General features: G+C 33.6%; 1 pseudogene; it reads right to left on the reverse strand.

Annotated features, from left to right (window-relative positions):
• Positions 1 to 7,063: 7,063 nt before the first annotated feature.
• On the reverse strand, positions 7,064 to 8,343 carry LOC114087876 (eukaryotic translation initiation factor 5-like; annotated as a pseudogene).
• Positions 8,344 to 15,818: the final 7,475 nt, after the last annotated feature.

Raw genomic sequence — 15,818 nt, forward strand, 5'->3', positions numbered from 1 at the left:
CATAAAGGAAGAAAAGGAAAACTAGAACATAACTGGAAAAAAAACTATATACCATGGAAAAAATATCTTGGAATTAATCTAAAAATTAAAAAATAACAGGGTAGCAGCATATGGGAACTTTCTAGAAATATTTGCAGCAAAAATATTTTCTTTAATACTTATGCATATTCCTTTGCAGGAAAAGGAGCCAATAAAATAGGCATAGTCTGAGAGGGATACAAAATGGATAAAATGATGAGTGTCATAAAAGAAAAGGAAAGGAAAGGAAAAGATGAAAAGAAGAGAACCACATGTATCCTTCCAGAAGCAAGTCAGAAAGGTATTTAAAATAGTTCATACATTCCACTACGTAGATATCATATTCTTGACAAAGAGAGAAAGAAAGTTATATACATATACAGATATGAACATTCATATATATGCACATATATATAAATATATATGAATACTATATATATATATATATATATACATATATATATATATTTGGAATAATAGGAGAATTAAGTAGATTTAAGTTGATTGGGCATGAAAGATATGAAACAGTGAATATCTTGAAGATAATTTCTCTAAATAAGGTAAAACTAAAAAGCGGAGGAAGATAAGTTGCAGAATTATAAGAGAGGCTTATATCTGAGTGATTTTTGTTTGACAGTTTATTTGCTTTTTAATTTTAGAAGAGAAACAATGGAATAATTTTAGATATCAAACTGTACAGGTAGTTGATGAAATATTGTCACTTAAGCATGCCTTTGAAATATATTTTTTAGGCACAATAAGGAAAATAATCTATCACTTTTTTGTCTTTTTAAATGACAATATGGTAATTATTTCCCCTCCTACTCATTTTCCATGAATTAAATCGAATAAAAGTTGATATGAAACTGTAAATTATTTGAAGTTTAAATAAATAATTGCTATGAACGGTCTGTTGCAAATTAAAAAAACACAGATGTTGTTAAATTTAAGAAGCTGTTGTCTCTCCAAGGAGCTGTTTGTAGAATTCTATGCAGGAGTTTTATTCTTAGATTCTGCCGATTTATAACATAGAAGGCAAGTACTGGGAGAAAGGAAAACTCTTTTGTTAGGTGAATTCATTTATAATATAAAAGTTTGCTGGCTCTTTGTTTCAAGCCTACAGTTTAATATGGTTCTCATAAATAACTACCAATGCTAGTAAACATTGGTAAAAAATGAATAAATAATAAACATTGTACTTCACTAATTCAAAATGTATTTGTACATTTAACAGAGAATGCCTTTAGTTGATTGGATAGGATAGTGTATTCCCAGGCTCAGATTTATTTATTTATGCTTTCTTCTTCCAAATCTTTGTTTTGGAGAAGATATTATTGTCCCTGCGAAATGAATGCTTATATGGTTTCAAGGATTAATATAACTAGGCTTACTGGATAATACCACTTTTCTCTTAACTTCTAAATTAGTGTACCTATGTTATCAACTAATTTTATTTCCAGTGAAACAATGTACAGCACCGATTCTGCCAGTACTGCTCGATGGTTGTTTATTCATGAAGGTGAAAAATCCTCCAAAAAGGATCACATAGGAAAAAGAAAAAAAAAAAACATAAAAATTAGACAAGAATAAATATAAATGAATGAAAAAGCATAATTGAAGGGACAGGGAAATAGAGCCTAAAAAGAGGAGCATGTAGAAAAAATGAATGATTTGGTAGGAATGGTGGTCAGAGTTCCAAGACACATGAAGGTAAGGAAATCTTGTAGAGGTAGGTAGGATAGGGAGGCAGGAAAGCCCATTGGTAAGGTTAGATTAATGGAACTTACAAGATCTCACAGACACTGTAGACACAAAGGTAAATGTCAGAGAGAAAAGCAGGCTTGTAATACATGTAAGGTTGTGAAAGAACATAGAATTCCTCTCTCTAGTCCCTGCAGGTAATTGAATGAGAGTGATCATGAAGGGCATATTTGGAGACACCTGATTTTGCAAAGGCTGCTGGTTCCTAATTAATTTAAATTGCCCTCTATTCTTTTATGCTAACAAAAGGATTTTTAGAGAACTGTAGTTGACTACATTACATGACAAAATTAACTAAAAACTTCAAAATAAAGCCAGCTCTTGATTTTAGTGTTAGAGCCTTTATGTTAATATTGGTAGTTTGCATAAAACGTTCACATATCAGCATACAAACTGAGCTGGATCTCTGTATTCAGTGATACTACTGTTATTATTACCAAAAAGAAAAAAAATGTCGGTTAGGAAGATGTACCCTATATAGCCAGCTACATATGTGACATTATTAGCAAAACTGCCATTCACATGTTCTCTAATTCCTAGAAGGACCACAACTAAAAGCCACTACAGTGGCTTTTATCTTTTATACTGAATGATTATCTTTAATATTGCCAAAGAAATGCCTCTTGTATTAGTCAGTGTTCATTTTTATTGATCTTCCTAACAAATTTTTAAGAATCAACCTTGTGACATACATTGAGATACATATTGATGGAATAGAAAAGGACATAAGTGAGTTGGATTTTCTATAATTAATGTACATATCTTTAGGATACCAAGTAAAGAACTGTGCATACTAGACAGCAGTCTAGCTTACTATGGTAAAAATCCTAACTGAATTAGTTCATGTCAAAATTTATTTTTTCTAAGAAACTCACTTTGGTTAGGGAAATAATATTTAATGTGAAATAAACCTGAAGATTCATGGGATGATAGAAAACTCCAAAATGCTTAGCCAAGTTATAAACTAGAGTGTGAACAGGATCCCAGGGATATAACAGATCAAAAATGAGAAGAGAATGAACACACAGGGAGAGAAAGACAGGCCAAATAGCATGCTTGGAGGCTGATGTCTGGAATATCAAAGAGGGCTAAAGTCTATTTATGAGAGCAGGGAAATGGGGTGTCATTTAAAAAGAATCTTCTGTTGAGCATGAGAATCTCCTAGAGTTATACTTGTGTGTCCAGACAATATTTCTTTTCAGTGGTATCATTTGTGACAACAGAGTAGAGGAAAGCAAGGATTTTATGTACCCCAGTCGTGAAAGCATTCAATCAATGCAGTAAGAGAATTCAATAAAAGCTGGAAATCAGATCAGATGTGGATAGAAAACAGTAGTAGAATGAGCATTCTAAAGGAATAATGAGAGGGCACAGGATTTCACACAAGAGCTGTGGCAGGGTTTGGACACATCCTATCTGGATATTCAGGACCACGTGACATTCATGTTATTCCAAGACTATCAAGGTGTCTGTTTTCATCCCAACTTGAAAGTCTACAAATGAAAGTTTCATAAGGTCACAAGGCAAATACTCATTGTTATCATTCTCCTCTAGAAATAATAATCTTATCTCCTAACTCTTTCCATTTCCTTTCTCTCTCTCTCTCTCCCTCTTCCAGGGTGCCAACTGCTGTGAACTCTATTTTTTTGTCAATTGACAATAATAATGGTCTTTCAGAATCAAGTTGAAAATTTCTGCTCTGAAATGCTGAACTTCCATTTCTGTAGAGTAGTAACTTTTTACACTTAGTAATACAGAGTGAAACTTTGACTGACTCCCAGCTGTCCATAGTGTGGGCCAGTCAAAAAAAAAAAAAAATCAATTGGTACCGGGTATAAAATTTTAACTGTTCTTAACAGCATTCCTCCACTGGCATTAGCCTTTAGTGAAACCTTCTTTTGATTTGGCTAGCCATTAAGTACATTTCCACTTATGTCACAGTCAATATAATTACTCTTTCTCTTAAAATCTTGTAATAAAATCTATCAGAAGTTTCACTCTGTAAGTGAAACTACAAAAATTGGAAACTCACTACACATGGAGAGTATTTTCTGTCTGATTAATATTAAGTTTTTAATGTGTATATTTAGCTAATATTATGCCTTAATTTTATTGTTTTAAAGGCAGTATCATTTTATTTGGTGTTATATAATTTTACTTGCTTTTTAAAAGTGAGACCAAAGAAATTAAAAAACCCCAAAGAAACTTATACCTTAATTTTGAATGTTTACATTAGCAGAATCTTATTTGAAAATGAAATAGAACCATGAATACTGTACATCAAAGAACATGCACCTGGCATTTTTCATATTAAATATTTCTTAAAAATTAATTAAGATAACTGTTTAAATTATCCTGTGACTAGCACCACAAATATTTATAAAATTTACAGTAATTAACAAACTAGAGCATGTGCTATAAAATAGTACTTTTACTTTCTAGAAAATAATAGTAGGTGAATGAAATGTTATCATAGTATTATATTTAGAGACACAATTTTAATGATATAATTTATATTGTGTTCTACTTTCCTACTTACACACAGCTTTGCAAAAGTATACTTTTCAGAATTATTGATCAGTGTGAACTAAGGTTCAATATTTGGGTTGCAGAATTTTATAATTTTGAAAAATGAAGAATGTCATGTACCCATTATTGTACTATCAGAGAATAGTATTAATACCCTAAAAATGTCTCCTGTGCTTGATTATCCAACCCTCTCCCCTTTGTAGAGTCCCTACAATCAGTGATCTGTTTACAATTCCCAAAGTTTTGCCTTTCTTAGGGTGAAATAATAATTAAGGTGAAACATGAACTATAGATAGGAATATCATTCAATAAGATGAAAAAAATAAACATTTAATAAGGTGCATAAAAAGAAATGCATAGATTTGAGTCCAAGAGAATGATTTGATTATTGTTAGACTTGTTGAGTTTGAGATTATTTTTTTTTCCAGGTGGAGTTATTCTCTGTGTGAGCTATTGGATTTCAAGCACAAGAGTGGATGGATGGTGATATGAATTTACTGATCTATGCAATGTTATGTATATAAGGCAAGTAAAGCCCTGGGGAAGATTTTGTGGAATTGAATAATTAAAATTGTAGGGTAACTTAAAAGTGTTTAAAAATGTAAGAATTATGGATCAGGTTGGCTATATCTTTTGGGCTTTCATGAATTAAATACAAGTAGAAAATTCCAAGTCTTAGATTTCCTGAGAGAAATCAATTAGGAAACACCTCACCCGGTTATGACTTGCTCCTGGAAATTTGCTGCAAAAACAATTAACATTTGCTGAATATGTATGTACATTTCAGATTTCTTACTCAACCTTTAGTTTAGTCATGTGACTGAGTTGTGGCAGAGGCCCAGCTACACTGTCATGGAAATAGTTTTGATAAAGAGGGTAGTCTTGAAAAAAGATTTTAAACGAAGAGATTAAGAATGGTGAATCAGGTTTCTATGTTATAATGAGCATTGACATTTTTCATCAGTGTTCTAAAGCATTGGTCAATTATGACAGAGCTATGAGAATATGAGATAAGAGGGAATATGTATAGGAGGGAGGAGGGAGGATTACTGGTAGGAAAGCAGTTTGATAAGATCAATTGCTGAATATTACCATCCTTTATCGAGGAGTTTTTATTTTTATTTTTAATATGACTAGATTTCTCTTTATCACTCTCTGAATTTTCTACTGGACTTATCTTTTCTCCTAAATTACACTTTTTTTAACTTCATGCATTATGATTTGATGTTTTTAAGTTGTAAAGCTTTATAGGTTTTTAAAAAATGCAGAATTTCATATATTCATCATAACAATATCAGAGAATAGTATCACCACCATAAAAAAAAATTATTGTGTTTTATCCATTCAACACTCTGCCCTTCCTGAACTCCTGGCTATCACTGATCTGCGTACTCCCCCTATAGTTTAACCTTTATCAGAATGTCAGAATAACAAAACTATGCATTATGTAGTCTTTCTCAATGATCTCCTTTATCTTAACAATATACATTTAATTTTGATTCCTGTTTTTGCATGCCTTAAATAGCTAATTATTTTTATTGTAGACTACTAGTATTCTATCATATAGAGGAACTCTAGTTTATTCATTCATTCATTTATGCAAGATGTCATGTTGCTTCCATTATTAATAATGCTACTTACTATAGGCATTCATGTTTTGTTGTTTAATTTTTTTTTTTTTTACAAACATAAGGAGGTTGAGACAGGAGTATTGTGAGTTCAAAGCTAACCTCAGCAATGGAGAAGCACTTAGTTACTCAGTGAGACCCTGTCTCTAAATAAAATACAAAATAGGGCTGGGGATGTGGCTCAATGGTTCAGTGTTCCTGAGTTCAATCCCTGGTATAAATAAATAAATAAATCTAAACTTTTTAAAATTATAATTTAAATGTTAAGGGTAAAAGCAGAAAAACTCCTCAGTTTTTTTCGAGAATGTAAGTTTTCCTTTTCGTTTCCACCAAATAAAACAAGAGTTTATTATTTAATCACATGTTTAAATTTTGAGTTTTCTCTCAGTACAAAGCAACCACTACAAACACACAAAAAACTTATTTGTTAATGTAAAAATTTTTCCTTGGTTTGTCCAATATGCAATACACATGAGTCCAAAGACTACAGTTTGGGGCAAATGTCCATGGACTGAGAAACCACAATTCCAAGTTTCAAAACTCATTTTAAAAATTATTAATAGGACATGCAGGTCGCTTTTACTTCTCAGCAACTTCTTGTACTATTATTTGATTATTAGTCTAACTCAGCACAAGAAAAAAATATTGCATGCCAATTTGAGGGACTAAAAAGAAAATTTCAAAAGTACTAGATTTGTTAACAGCTGAGTAAGGTCATTATAAACAAGCTGCTGAAAACCCCTGTATAGTCTTAGCACCTAACAAAATCTACCAGGCTCCAAGGACACTCTTCAGGTTATATGATGGCATAACTTTTTAAAAGGAGCCAATTACATCAGCATAAGTCATTCAGAGCCCAACATATAAAAGATGACCAAAATCAAATCTAGTTTTCCCAAAAGAAACATGCTATAAATAAACAAATTACATCCCATCCTTGATGTGAATATAAACTTCCTAGAGGTCTCATTGGGCCTAATTGCTGATCACTCACAGTAATAGATTTTTAGTGCAAAGAGTAACATGATGTTAAGTCGTTTTAGATTTTAGACATACACATTACACTTCTGGGTGATAATGGAGAGAATCTGCAGCATTATATAATTAATCTAGGTTGCATTGTTCTTTCAAATGGCATCAATATCAATGTCATCATCCTTGCTGTCAGACTTCACAGTTTCAGCTTTCATTACACTAGTAGTCTTTGAATATACCTCCTCAATGTTTTCATCTTCATCTTCTTTCCCACCAGAGATTCTTCCTCTGCCTCCTTCAATGGATTTATAATTGGTTTGCTTTGATATGAATCTCTTTGCAGAGTTGTTTTTTTTTTTTTTTTGAGGCCTATTTCTTAGAGGAGTTTTCTAACAGCTGATGATGACCTACTCTTCTGAATGGCTGTGCCACACATCTCCTTCAAGATGGGTGGAATCTTGGAGAGAGATGAGCTTGATGAATTGTACTGCACACTTCAAACGATGAGGAAGGTATGGCTGAGCTTTTTTGTTACCATAACAAAATCTTAAGAAATGGCACCTGAGTTTCTTAATCAGTTCACCAGTCTTCTCTTTGAAAAGAACTTCAGTCAGAACAAAAGGGCCCATGGCTGTTACATCTAATCTTTCTGCTTCTGCAATAATTTGTCAGGTGAGTCAATGATACCTTCTATCTTTTTCGTAACAAAATCCAACAGGATATTGACACACTTCTACAGTACCTTCCAAATCATCACTGAGTGTCAGAGCTTCTGCAGGGTCACTAATTTTATCCATTTTGCTGCTCTGAGTTTCCTCAGTTGTATGCTTCCCCCCAATCCTTCTCCTCCTCTTCTTCCTCAGCACTTATAGGAACAATGATCTCATTTGGTGCTGCTGGTGGTGGTATGTCACTGCTGAATACAGAACCATTTTCCTTGTCTTTGTCCTTTCTATTTTTCTTTTCTGTTTTTTAATTTTTCCTTTCCTGCACCACTCTCATTATTTGCCTGCAAGTTTTTCAGAATGAACATGCAGAGTTTATGGTGTGTATCAAGAATTCCTCTGTATCCACAGGCTTAACAAGAATTACCTATTGTTTGCCTTTTTTGAATTAACATACAGGTCTATTTCAGGATTCTCACACTCAGGGCAGAAAGAAAAAACAATTTAATGAACCCATTCAATATGTCTTGCAGTTTATTTGCCTCATGAGATCCTTTGACAATGTAATGGTCATTCTTAACATAAAACTGGGTCTGTATATCCATCTCACAAACCAGATATTTGGTGGGATATAACAGAGACTGATTAAGTGACTTTTTGACATCAAATATGTTGACTATAACTGTTTTGATTCCATTGCCTTTGCTCCCAATCTTGGCAATCAGACAGGGGGTTGGTATCTTGTAGCTATAGAACTGGTCTGACATGCTGCACTTACATTAACAGACATTGTGGCTTACTTGTGGCTTTATTGATAAGACCAGGACATCTGTGATTACAAATTTGTGGTATCATCTTTCTGTAGAAGAAGAGATGATATAAACTACTGCAAGAGTTCTGTCTCTGATATGAAAAAAATAATCATAATTTGCCACTGAGGCTATAAGTGCCTTGCTTGTATGCCATATTTCCACAAAAATGCTCAATAGTTTGTTTTCATCAAATAAAGATATAAAACCAACACAGCTTGCCTGGGACAGGGAGGATGAGGTGCTGGAAACCTGGTTGAGTCTGGAACTGCTGGATGGGTCACTGGAGGGACAAATGGGCAGGTACTGCCCCGGACTATGGGGCATGGGACCAGTCCTCCCAGCAACATCAAAATCAATTTTTTTGTTGATCAATTTTCCTCTTTTCATTTTAGTTTAGGAATTTTCCATGGACTTATATTTAGATTAATTTTTATCCTCAATCTTTTATATCTATTAAATATATTATTTATTTGTATTAATATTTTTAGACTTTTCATTTGAAACTTTCTTAAAGCATCTCTATTTCCATTGCTCTACTGTTCTTGCATGATATGTATTTTTTATTAGAACCCATAATATATTAATCATAGCAATTTTAAATGCTTTGTCTTATGCTGCCAGAATTTGTATCAAAAGTGAATCTGATTTTGATAAGTTTTTTTTGTTTTCACTTGCTTTTTGTATGTGTACTTGAGTTTACACAATTAGGGAATCAGAGGCTTTGAAAAATATGAAATTAAGTAATGTCCTTGTGAAGTGAAATTTTGGTAATCAGGGCTGTGCCTAATATTCACTGTAGCTGCAGGTACCAGAGGCTTCAATTTTCTTTAATGCTTTTCTTTGTCTTCTTTCTTGACTTTCAGGCTCCCATATGAGTTCCTCCCTAGATATTCCAAATCTTATAAATCTTTCATCTATAATCTGATGTTACTTTGCTGGTAGCTTTTTGATGTGGTGGTAATGTCACCATATGGGGATCCAGGGGGTCTATAATGACAGGGGAGACTTCTGCTTGGAACTTCCAGGTTCTTGACCACATCACAGAAAATAATTTAAGGACATGTCAGGTATGAGAAACAAAGGAAGAGATTTATTATAAAGGAAAGTACACACTGGAGACTGGGAATGCAGGTGATGAGAGAGAGAGAGAGAGAGAGAGAGAGAGAGAGAGAGAGATGCCTTGTCTTGGTCTAGGTTTTTAAAATTTATAGAGGATCAGTAGCTAGGGGGCTGAACTAGTGTTGGGTCAGGGAGGGGATTTCACAATTTTGCACCAGTTTTTCTTGTGTTTGTGTATTGCTCTCTCACATTCTAATCATGTTGCTTCCTACAGAGCATGTCTCATAAGCATCTTGAATCTTCACCCTGGGGTGTGTATCTTACTATAATATTATAATGAGGCTAGGATCACTTCTTGGTCACCAAAGTCTTAAATGTGTATGTTCCCTAAATGAGTGATTCTGACAGAGGCCTATCTGCAAGCTAAGTACAAAGATGCAGGTGCAAGGACTTGGGCTGTGTTGCTCACAAATTGTTGGTTCTGCATTCCAGTGGTTTTTGAGTATTTCTTTTTTTAGATTCAATGTTCTTCCTATTTTTCATACATAAAAAGGGAGGCACATTCTATATTACTCGGGCAAAGTTTCAGTATTTTAGTGGACTTGTTCCTTTGTTTCATTATAAATGTTCCTTCCTATTTCCCTTCCATGATATGATATTTTTCCTACCCATCACCCTTTCCTCTACTATAGCATCTCCATGTATTTCATCAATATTTGACTCCTGTTGATAGTGTCTATCTCCTAAGTGGGACAGTATAGCTGGAGAATGTTGGAGTAGGGAAATATTCCGGCTTCTATTCAGAGAATATTTCAGATTAGAACTGGACCAGAGCCCTTTCACCAGGAGAGTAGGCCTTTGTTATGGAGAATGCTATGGCCAAGTTTCCCCAGTTTGCTCTTTTCTTATGCCTAAAGAGTTAGGGGGGGTTTTCTTGCACACTGAAGTTGAGAACATGATTGCCTTGATGGAATGGAGCTAATGAATGCCTCAGACTATGACACAAGGCTCTCACTCTTACTGTTTTTCACATTCTACCTACAGCAACTCACCAAAGTTATAGATCCTCTAGGTATTCTTATCCATTGATGAATTTTGTCACTTCTGTTCTAGGTAATTACATCTCAGTTCTTTTCCTCTCTGAATGCACTTTTCTTTCCACATTAGGTGGTCATGGTTTCCTCTGAAACTTCCATTCTCTGAAGAGTCCAAGCCGTTGATTTTTAGCTTGTATAACAGTTTTTTGTTGTTGTTGTTGTTTTTCTTATTCAACAATGGAGGGATGAATGCACAGGCACTTTCCATGTTGGAAATGAAACCTTTATTCTGATTTTTTTCCTTCACATTTGCACATATGCCACTTTGAGGTGGGTTGGTTGGTTATTGATGAGAATAAAATATTCCTGAAATAAGTCATTTTAGGTTTTAAAAACAAAGGGTGATTACCTCCAGATTAAGAACTTTGAGATTGACAGTGTTAAAAGATTGTAGATCTATTTCATCAGGGGAGCTTTTAAAAAATATCAATACCTGTGCTCCACCCCAAGAGATTCTAACTTAATAGGTTTGAGATGGGCTCAAGCATCAATAATTTTTGATATCTCCCCAGGAAATGCTAATGTGCCAACCAGGGTTGAGAACCACTGCCTTATAGAAACTTAAAAGAGCATCTCTAGATACAATTTAAGATATAGTATTGACTTTTTCCCAGTAAGGGAAGGAGAGAAAGCCAATATATCCCATTTAAAAGTTGAACATTTTATCTGAGAATTGTTCAAAACTCATATGCAGTGGGAACAGAGTGTTTTGTCATTTAACTCAAGAAGACATAAGAGTATTAATTGTTATCTGGGGTAGTTATTCGGCTTGAACCATTTTCTAAGGACTATTGCTTTTCTCACAGTCCACACTGTTCTTTGTTTGGTGAACAGGAGGGCTGGTAGCAGTTCTAAAGGCTTGAGATGTCTCAAGACAACTAAAACTACTTTACAGGTCTATGTGAACTTACTCTACAGTGGAAGGTAAACTGATTGTATTCTCTCAGAATTTGTAATGAGAGTCTTATTGAAGAAGGGTTTGATAAACACAATGTTGCAATAAATACCAACTATAATATCTTAGGAGCCATGATGAATGATTTGCCTATTGAGGTTACATTGGCACAGAAATTGTGAGTAGTCATCTTGAACTAGTGGATATATCAATGGTACAACAACGGAGCAAAGCACTAAGAGCCACCAGTGAGGCCCCTAGAATATTTCAAATCTGGTATTAATGTATGGCCACAATTGCCAGATCATCATATTTCTACTTAAATGGTCACAATATTGTTCTCACATTTCTGTGATATTTCATATTTATTGTAAAACTTATCTCTTACTTGAGGTTGCTTAACAAATCTTTTTCTTGCATTCAAATGTGGTCAATTAAATTTTCCAAGGCACTATGTAATTTGGTCAAATAGAGACCAGTGTTTGCAATCATTTTAATCTATATTTTAACTCAATCCAGAAAATGTTTAGGTCTCTCATTTAATTAGAAAGCATGGTGGTACTGGTGAAGATAATTGGCAAAATTAATGCCCTGTTTCTGAGAATAACTGCTAGAGCTTTCAAAACCAGAGCCACAGTTTGAAAACATTCATTATGTTTATAATGTAAAGATATAGGATACACAAGATACAAATCTTAAACCAGGAAAAATCTGATTTCCAAAATAAATTTCACTTATTCAGCTGAAAAAAGAAATGACAGTCTTTGCTTAGGAATCTAAGATAAAAGCTGGAAAAGAGGACTGGGGTTGTGGCTCAGGGGTAGAGCGCACGCCTAGCACTTGCGAGGACCTGGGTTCGATCCTCAGCACCACATAAAAATAAGTAAATAAAATAAAGGTATTGTGTCCATCTACAACTAAAAAAAAATATTTTAAAAAGCTGGAAAAGAAAGACTGAATTAATTAAAGTAAGGGACTTAAGAAAATGAAAAGGATATTTATAATTGACAATCAAAAAGTGGCTTCAGGGACCTTTGCCTACAGAGAAAGCCTTCTTGTTTTAGACGTCTTAAAGTCTCATTTGTAGTAGAGAATAAAGCTGACATTTTGGACATGGCAGGAACTATGAGAAGAATAACTTTATTTTCTAACTGATGAACTTGAGCATGTGAATATTAATACAGTCTGTATGACATGGCTCAGAAGTACTTTGACTGAGCCAAATTTCAGTTAAGTATAAACACTAGCAGATGTTATAAACAGTATAGAAGTCTGGAAAGATATTTCAAGCAGATTTCGGGAAAAAAAATGTTTTGCTGGTGTCCCACCTGAGATCAGAAATTGCAGAAACATTGTTTAATTGAAAGGTTTGTGTAAGTTATTCAGGTAATAAACATGAAACTGGTTTGCATAAAAAGAAGTTATCTTGAATATTTAAGGTATGTTATCTCTATATCTCTTCTTATCTTTTTATTTAATTTATATATCATAAAGTCCCTTTAAAATTATAAATTATGTTAATTTCTAGCATTTTTGCAAACTTGTACAACATCCGCAATACCTAATTACTGAATATTTTCTTCACCTCATAAAGAAATCTGATGTCCATTATCATGTCCTTTTCCATTCCTCTTCTTCTACAGTTCCTGGCAACTACTGATCTTTTGTCTTGCTCTCTGAATTTGTCTAGTCTAGAAAATTCATGTAAGAGAAATCTTACATTATTTGTTCCTTTTCTCTGGTTTAGTTCCCTTAACACAAGATTCATCCACATTACAGTATGTGTCAGCACTTCATTTGCCTTTATGATTGAATATATCCCATTGTTTTGTGGAATCATTTCCTAGGGATGTGGCAACCAAAGTGGGTGGCTTAAAACAGCAGGTGTGTATTCTTTCAGTTAATGAGGGTTATAAGGCTGAAGTGGAGGCATTGGCAGGGCCATATTTCCTTTAAGAATCTCATACAATCTTTGCTCACTTCTTCCTAGATTTGGGAGTGTTTGCATCCTTGTTTTCCCTTGGCTCACAGTTGTCTCACTTCAATCGCTACCTCTGTCATCACTTGGCCTTCTTCCTGTGTGTCTCCACCTTTATGTGATATTTTCCTCTTTGTATATGGACACAAGTTGTATTGCATTAATGTCCCATAATGGCCTCATCTTGTTCACATTTTCAAAGCCCTTTTTCAAGTAAGATCATATAAACAAGTATCTTGTGTTGAGACTCCAAACATCCTTAGGAAACATGGATGAACACGTACAGATAGTTAGTTTATATTTTGTTAATATATTCATGATTACATAAACATTTTGGTTATTCAAATGTTTTGGCTATTATGAATAATGTTGCTATAAATATTCATATACAATTTTTTTAAGTTGATTTTACTTGTTTATATATATACATTTTTGTTTGGTCAGTTTATTCTTAGGGCATATATCTAGAAGGGCAATTACTGAGTAACATGGTAACACTGTTATTGTTTTTAGTGATGGTCAAACTGATTTCCCAAGTGTTTATAATGGCTTCACATATCCATCAGTAAATGTTTCTAATTTCTACACATCTCCACCAATACTTTTTAAAATGTTTATAGTTTTGATCATCTCTGTCAAATGGGTGTAAAATTAGATATTTTTGTGGCTTTTTTTTTTTTTTTTGTACTGGGGATTGAACTCAGGGGCACTCAACCACTAAGCCACATCCCCAGCCCTGTTTTATATTTTAGAGACAGGGTCTCACTGAGTTGCTTTAGTGCCTGGCTTTTGCTGAGGCTGGCTTTGAACCTCAATCCTCCTGCCTCAGCCTCCCCAGCCACTGGGATTACAGGCATGTGCCCCTGCACCTGGCTCTTTTAGTGGTTTTGTATATTCCTAAGGATACTGATGGTAAAGACCTTCATGTGCTTTATTGGTGGCTTGAATCACTGTGTTAAAATATTCATTCGAATCTTCCCATTTTTAGTTGACTATTTGTTGTATCTCACTCCTTATTTAATCCATCAAGTTGAATGAGATATTTTGTGAGTGAAAGAGCTAAAAAAAAGAAATGGATAATTGAATCAGAATTACACATACTGGAACTCATTCCTCACCAAAAAATTTTCCTTAACACTTGTGTTTCTTTGTGTGTGTGTGTGTGTGTGTGTGTGTGTGTATGTGTTTTCATAGAAAAATATTTTACTCAGAAGCTTTATCCCCACAAGACTCTTAGGATTACATTATTATTCTAAAGATTTCATATGATTAAACACATACTTGCAATCATATAACACATTTTCTACTTTAATAAAGTGCAAACATTCATGGACTGTACTTTTCAAGGATGTAAAAGCAGCTAGGACATTTGGGAGCAATAATGAGATTTTAACTGAGAAAATAACAGCAAATATTCTGATACTCAGACAAATGGATAGATTCATGACTTAGAATTCCACCATGTATTTATTTTAAATTGTAAGTGAAACCCTGTAGTAAGTAGCACATCTACATATGCAAAGAATGGACTTGGGCAATGTGCAAATCTTTTTTTTTTTTTTTCCCCTACATCAGAGAACTAAGGTAATAGACATGGTCTCTAGTGAGGTTTCTCATCCTTCACATAATGATTTTAGTGACCTGACACATATATATTACACCATAGATGGTTACCTATTTCACACAGTATTTTACATGGATTTGAATTCATAAATCTATAAATCATGAATTTGTTTAACATAGCAAGTATGGATTAGGGAACCCCAAATGAAATAATTCTTAAGACATAGACTTCTTTCTAATAGCATTCCTCTATTTTCTAGAAAAGACAGTTATCAGTGTGTTTGCAATGCAGTGCCTTTATATAGAGGGACAAACAGGACCAAAGATTACTAGGGAGATAGATATAAGCAGTGTTTATATAAATATAAATGCTACTCAGTAATTGCCCTTCTAGATATATGCCCTGAGAATAAACTGACCAAACAAAAACATATATATATATATATATATATGTATGTAATATATACTATATATATATAGTATATATTACGTATATATACACATATTTCTTTGAAATAGTTTTTTATTAATTTATTTTTTAATTAGTTATATATGACAGCAGAATGCATTTTGATTCATAGCACACAAATGGAGCATAAGTTTTCGCTTCTCTGGTTGTACACAAAGTAGAGTCACACCATTCATGTCTTCATACATGTTAAAAGCAGTTATTTTAATTAAATCTGGCATCACTTAATAAATAATGCTATTCCATATTTGGTTTAATGTTAAAATTGAAGAATGCACCCCTTACAATGCAATAAATACTAGAAAATAGAAAAAAATAAAGAACACTGATTAATAAGATTTAGGGAATTGAATTTAAATTGCTTATCAT

The sequence above is a fragment of the Marmota flaviventris genome, chromosome 2 (genome assembly GCF_047511675.1).
Source record: "Marmota flaviventris isolate mMarFla1 chromosome 2, mMarFla1.hap1, whole genome shotgun sequence".
Lineage (NCBI taxonomy): Eukaryota > Metazoa > Chordata > Mammalia > Rodentia > Sciuridae > Marmota > Marmota flaviventris.